Source organism: Malaya genurostris, chromosome 2 (genome assembly GCF_030247185.1).
Source record: "Malaya genurostris strain Urasoe2022 chromosome 2, Malgen_1.1, whole genome shotgun sequence".
Lineage (NCBI taxonomy): Eukaryota > Metazoa > Arthropoda > Insecta > Diptera > Culicidae > Malaya > Malaya genurostris.
Genome location: NC_080571.1, coordinates 277549265 through 277555264, shown reverse-complemented (window position 1 = coordinate 277555264; position 6000 = coordinate 277549265).

Genomic DNA, 6000 nt, shown 5'->3' with positions numbered 1-6000 from the left:
ATGGCCCGACAGTAGCTTTCAAAAGAGCCTAAGTTTGTTAAATCGGTTCAGCCATCTCTGAGAAAATTGAGCGGTAAAAATATCTTCGAAAAGTGCACACACAGACATTTTCCGATCTCGTCGAACTGAGTCGAATGGTATGTAACACTATGGGTCTCCGAGGTTCCGTTCAAAGTCGGTTTTCCAGCAATTCTAATACCTTTCTATAGAGAAAGGCAAAACAATGGAGATGGAAAGACAGTGGTATTTATTCTAAAACCCCAAATGTCATAATCCGAGCGAGAGACAAAATGAGAAAATTAGTGGGAAGTCGGTCAAGACCATCGTCCGTTAGTATTGAATTATTGCTATTACAGTTTCCTCGACAATGTTGGCACATGCTTAACGTCATCAATTTAACGTCGTTAAATTACTTAACGTTGTAAATACAAAACTCTAAATTAGAGTAAAGTGACAAAAAACCTAAACGGTGAAAGAATTCTTCCTGATAAAGGTGAACAAAACTAAGCAAAACATACTACATTTCCAATAACGCTTGATACTTTTAACGATGCTGCTGTTGGTGGTGACGAACACATTTTTCGCTTCTCGTGGAAATGAAATGGAAAAGATGAGAAAAGTTTTCCATTTTCAAGAAAACTTTTTGTTTGTTTTCCTTCCTTCTAATTGACACATTTGTTTCCTCCTGGTGGAATCGTGCTCCGGAGGTAATCAGTTGGTAACTTTCTTGTGGTTCCGAATGCTTCTATTTGCGGATGAAAGCGGGCGAAACCTAAACGATTCAAATCGTGCGGAACAATTGAACTCGTTATGGAATGCTTAGTGTACGTTGCGGTTCGGATGTAGGTTTGAAAATACTTCTACTCAAATTGTAAACAGCGCTTGAAGTACTAGAAATCGAGTTTCGTTATGAAATTATTGACTGTTTCTTCCGATGCTTTCTGTACCGGTACCCAAACAAAACCGGTAAAACTAACAAGATCTGGGATGGTTCTGAAACCAGTTTAGAAGATCTTCGACGAAAGGTTCTGAATTATCATTTAAAATGACGGGTTGAAATTTTTAACTCTCATCACTCTATAGTTTCGAATCGGAAGTCGGATTCCGGTGAGATTAAATAGCACCTTAAGAGGTTATAAAACCATTCAATTGAATCGAATGATTTCATTTGTTCGGTGCCAGCGTTTTGTGCTTAAGTTTGATTAATATCCGAAATAAAATCTTATGACGAAGTAAATACAGTAGAGCTTGATGAAGTTTGAAGTTTCGGTGGAACAGTTAAATGATTCTAAAAAAATTACCATCAAGTTTTTAAAATCCAGAACGCTAATAACGAATAATATTTACTGTTGTATCGTTATTTTTTTCATTTTGGACAGTGAACATTGAAGCTCGCTCAACTTATCTTCTGATAATGACAATTGTGCATCAACAAGAATGTTTAGTGAATTTTCCTTGAATGAGATGGTTTAGCTGAATATCGATGAAAATAACTCAGTAAAATTGATACTTGAATTTGAAGCGGTAGAATCAACGAAAAGTGAGTATGAGCAAGATTGATCGGGCAAGTGGAAGTGGAAGACTGAATTCTGAGTGTTATTAATCTGTGACCTGCGAACGATGATCGAATCTTACAATTTAAGTTATGAACACATGAAAGAAAGCCATGGTTTTACAAAAAAAAATGCCCAAAAGAAGAGCTTGGTGTAGTATTCTGGAACAAAAAATGACAATTAGATTCTTTCAGAACAATTGATTCTACTCTATTTTCATGCCTTTGAAAATTTTAGGAAAATATCCTTTAAATGAAAGTCAATTATTATGAAGTTACTTAAAATATCAATTTTGGATACGAACAACCTCAAGATATAAATCTGGACAAATGGAACGATTTTATATCATAATAATTTTCATGACAGAGAATGTACAAACTTAATCATTTTATTAACAGCGATTAGAGAAGATTTTAAAAACTTTGATCGAAAAATGTGAATGTGAAAAATTAGAATAACCCTCAACCAATATACTTAGTAATAGTGTAATTTTAATGCTCCTTCGTTAAAAAGCGTCGATAATTCTATTCATATTGTAACTTGATTTTATTAATACACGAACGAATATTGTCATAGTTACAACGCTTGTAGTGATAAGACACTTGTTGTTTTGATGTAAATGATAATTTAACTGAAACTGGCGGTAACTCAAGTTTAGTAGGGATTCAAATGATACATGTAAAATCGCAGATCAGTTTATCTTGAGTTTATCTCTATACTGTATTTTCTTGCATTTGATAATTATATATATGTGAGTCTGTGCAACTTATTTGTACTAAGTTGCTAATCTATTGAAGCGTTTTATTATTGGTGGAACAATAACTTGTTCAAATTGATACTGCATAATGATTTTCATTGTATTGTTTTTGTAACACCTAGTCTGGAATTCTTCTAGAGATTCTTGGAAGCAAGATTAGACCAAAATATTATGCTTCAAAAGACTAAATCACATTCTTACCATTCAATTACATGATTATTTATTGGTTTAATAATAGTGTCTGAGGGATTATGTTGAGATATAGTTCATTGTATTTAGCCACATTTAATGAAAAAGAATTATCTATGATTATCATCATAACACATCTTTATAATGAATTTATTTGCACGCCACCGTGTTGTTCGTAAATGTAAATATAAATGAAGATTTCAGTATGCAAACTACCCGTTGACAAATTAAAACATTTTTAAACTTTTTCGAATCAAGTTAAATGATGAAAATCCATCAACAAATCACAGAGATACAAGCGCTTCAAATTAGGTCCAAAAAATCTATAACCGATAGTTCTAAACTGGCCTGCTAGTTACCGGAGAATCGAGATAAATAGCTAATTTGTATTCAATACCAGTGAATACAGTACCAACACTCCACACACATACAAAAACAATTATCCAGCGAGCGAATGAATGTAACTTTCAGCTTTGTCGTCCAGTCACCTTTCCTCGCTGGCAGCCATGGATAAACTAAAGCAGAAATGAACGGCTGAAAGCAAAAGTCGGATAAGTGCTACTTAGTTTGGAAAACCCGTTTAAGTATTTTTGAATGCAAAAACCGGATAAAAACATTGAGCGCAAAAGTCGGACACGGACTTTGAAATGCAAAAGCCGTTTAAGAACATTTTTATTGCAAGAACCGGACAAAAATACTTTGAATGCAAAAACCGGACAAAAACTTAACCGGTTCTTCCAAAACAAATGTATTTATCCGGTTTTTGCATTCAAAGTTATTTTCGGCCAACTGCCGCTGCTTGATAAAGCATGGGTCGCTAGTTTGCTACGGGTGGCGTGATATGTAAGGACATTTTCATTGAGTCTCGTCTTGTTCCGCAGGGAAAATCGAATGTGATTTGATAATTATGTCAAGTCTACTTTATAAATTTTAATAGAAACTTTTTGCAATAAATTATTATAGATGAATCATTAATGTATAAAACTCTTGGTACGAAGATGAAACATGAAATATAGCTTGATAAACTTAGTTCGTATCTGTTTTCATCACGACGGAACTATATTTTCCATAATGGATGGAGCTAATATACTTTATTAATGACTCGTAACTACGGTGCATTCATGTTCACTGAATTTATAATGTTTTCGCCAATTAACAAACAAACATGTATTAAGGATTGCTGAAAAAAATGAGAACAGAGTTGTGTTTCTTTTGATAAGGTCAATACTCCGGTTAATCATCTGTGCAGTCAAGTATGTATATTAGTGGTTTCAATTCGAGGAACATCATAGTTGTATCAGTTTAATTGTGAATATTACAACAGATTTGAAATTTTTATTCAAACGATATTAGAGTGAAATGTTCAACATCTTCTATTCATTCAATTCATTCAAACCATCAGTTGGAGTAGGATTCACTATCTCTGCACAAAAAAAGAAACTTATACGATATGTAAGTCAATAGTAAATGAAATGGAAATCAATTTGATTGACAAACATACTCGATATAAAACTAAATACGAATGCATTGATTTTAAATGAATGAAACTTCATTTTTCAATTAACGCTCAGGTTTGCTTCTTGGGTAAAAAGAAAAATAAAAAAAACTGTAAAGTAATTTTGAATTAATTATCTTTTTTACCATATGTGCATGAAAATAGGCGTAATTGTTTATGTGTGCATGGCATTAACTCAGAGGATAGAGTAACAATCGGAAGGATTGATTCGAATATTATCTTTACTAAAACACATGTATTTCGAATATATTTTTTTAATTGTTTCAAATTTTGCATAAGCATTATCCTTGCCCCATTATACTTGTAAAAATTGCATTATTAGCTCGTAATATTCAACAGTACATTGTAGCCATAAACTGTTAGTTAAAAATGGAGGCAGAGCTGGAACTTCATTAGATTAATCCGAACACAAAAACTGCTTTTCGAAAAGTTCATTCAATTGTTAAATTTAATAAATTTGGAATCAAATGTGAACACAAGCTGAGATCATATTCATTCATGTGAGGAAGCGAAAAGATTCAAAACGATTTTTTTAAATATTATTTTATAGGGCCAATTGCATTCTTGCAAATGCAGGGTGGGCCATTCAAAGTGGAAGCATCGGGCAACCTGGTATGACGCTTCCAACGCGATATGTCATTAGTCGATTTGACAATTCCGTCGATCTGACGACTGATGACATACCGCGTTGGAAGCGTCATTCCAAGATAATTTTACCATTGAACAATACACATCAAAAGAACGCGCTGAAATTGGTCAGCTTTGCATGCAAAACGAGAGCAACTTTTGGCAAAAATCATCATGTCAGAGGCACATCTCACGTTTAATAGATGCTTTTATAAACAAAATTGTTGGTTCTATGCAACTGAGAACTTTCAATTAATTGAGGAACAGTCTCTATATGATCAATAAGTTACAGTTTGGTGTGGTGTTTTTTTTTTCATAGACGCTGATAGAGCAACGTAAAATGTCAATGGTGATCGTTATCGTGCCATGATAAATGATTTTGTGACCCACTGTTCGTCAAAATGGTTTGAATGGCTACTGGTTTCAACAGTATGGTGCAACATGTCATACGGTTTGACTAACAATCGATTTGTTATGAACATTGTCTTCCGTACGAGTCATATCGCAAAACGATGATTTTGACTGGCCTCGATTTGACGCCACAAGACTTTTTTTGTGGCAATGCCGAAAAAAGGATACATTTTGTACTCAAGACCAAATGTCACCATTGACGCGATATCATTTTCAAAAAATAGATGTAACATATCTCCTTCAACAAAAAAATATTATAATCTAAATGAAAATTAAATTAACAAATCCTTCCTTTATAAATGGCCTACTCTGTACAATAATGGCAAATCCAATCACCTTTCAAACGTCTTCAATTTTCAACCCTTTTTAAACGATTTTAGAATGTTATTCACTCAATAAAGCTCGTCGTTACAGAAAATTAGAGGTTGCATATTCGGCACATGCTGGCTAAACACTTGTTATACTTATTATTAGCTGGGAACGGGTATAGCGTTCAGCGATGTCAGATCTACGGAAATCTCCGTAGGATTCGAACATTTTCTACGGATATACGGATCCGTAGACAAAATCTACGGAAATTGGATTTTTTGTACGGAAATCTACGGAAATTTAAATTTATCATCAACGGAGAACTACGGAAACTAGTTTTGTCTGGCGAGCAAAAAAAAAATGCTTTTCACCGCGAGAGCTTCCGAGAAAAATGTCAATCTACGGAAATGACACTACTACTATCTGACATCGCTGATAGTGTGATGGGTGAGTAGATGCCTTTCACGCAGCCTACCTGGGTGGGTTCGATGCTCTGAAAATGAAAAATGAAAGCCAATTCAATCTCCTTTTTTCGGGCTTGAAATTTATTTGGGGTCACAACGGCGGCCATGATATGTTCCTTAAGGAAAATTACGCTTAATCTAAAATGTGATAAACCCTTTAACCATTCATTTATA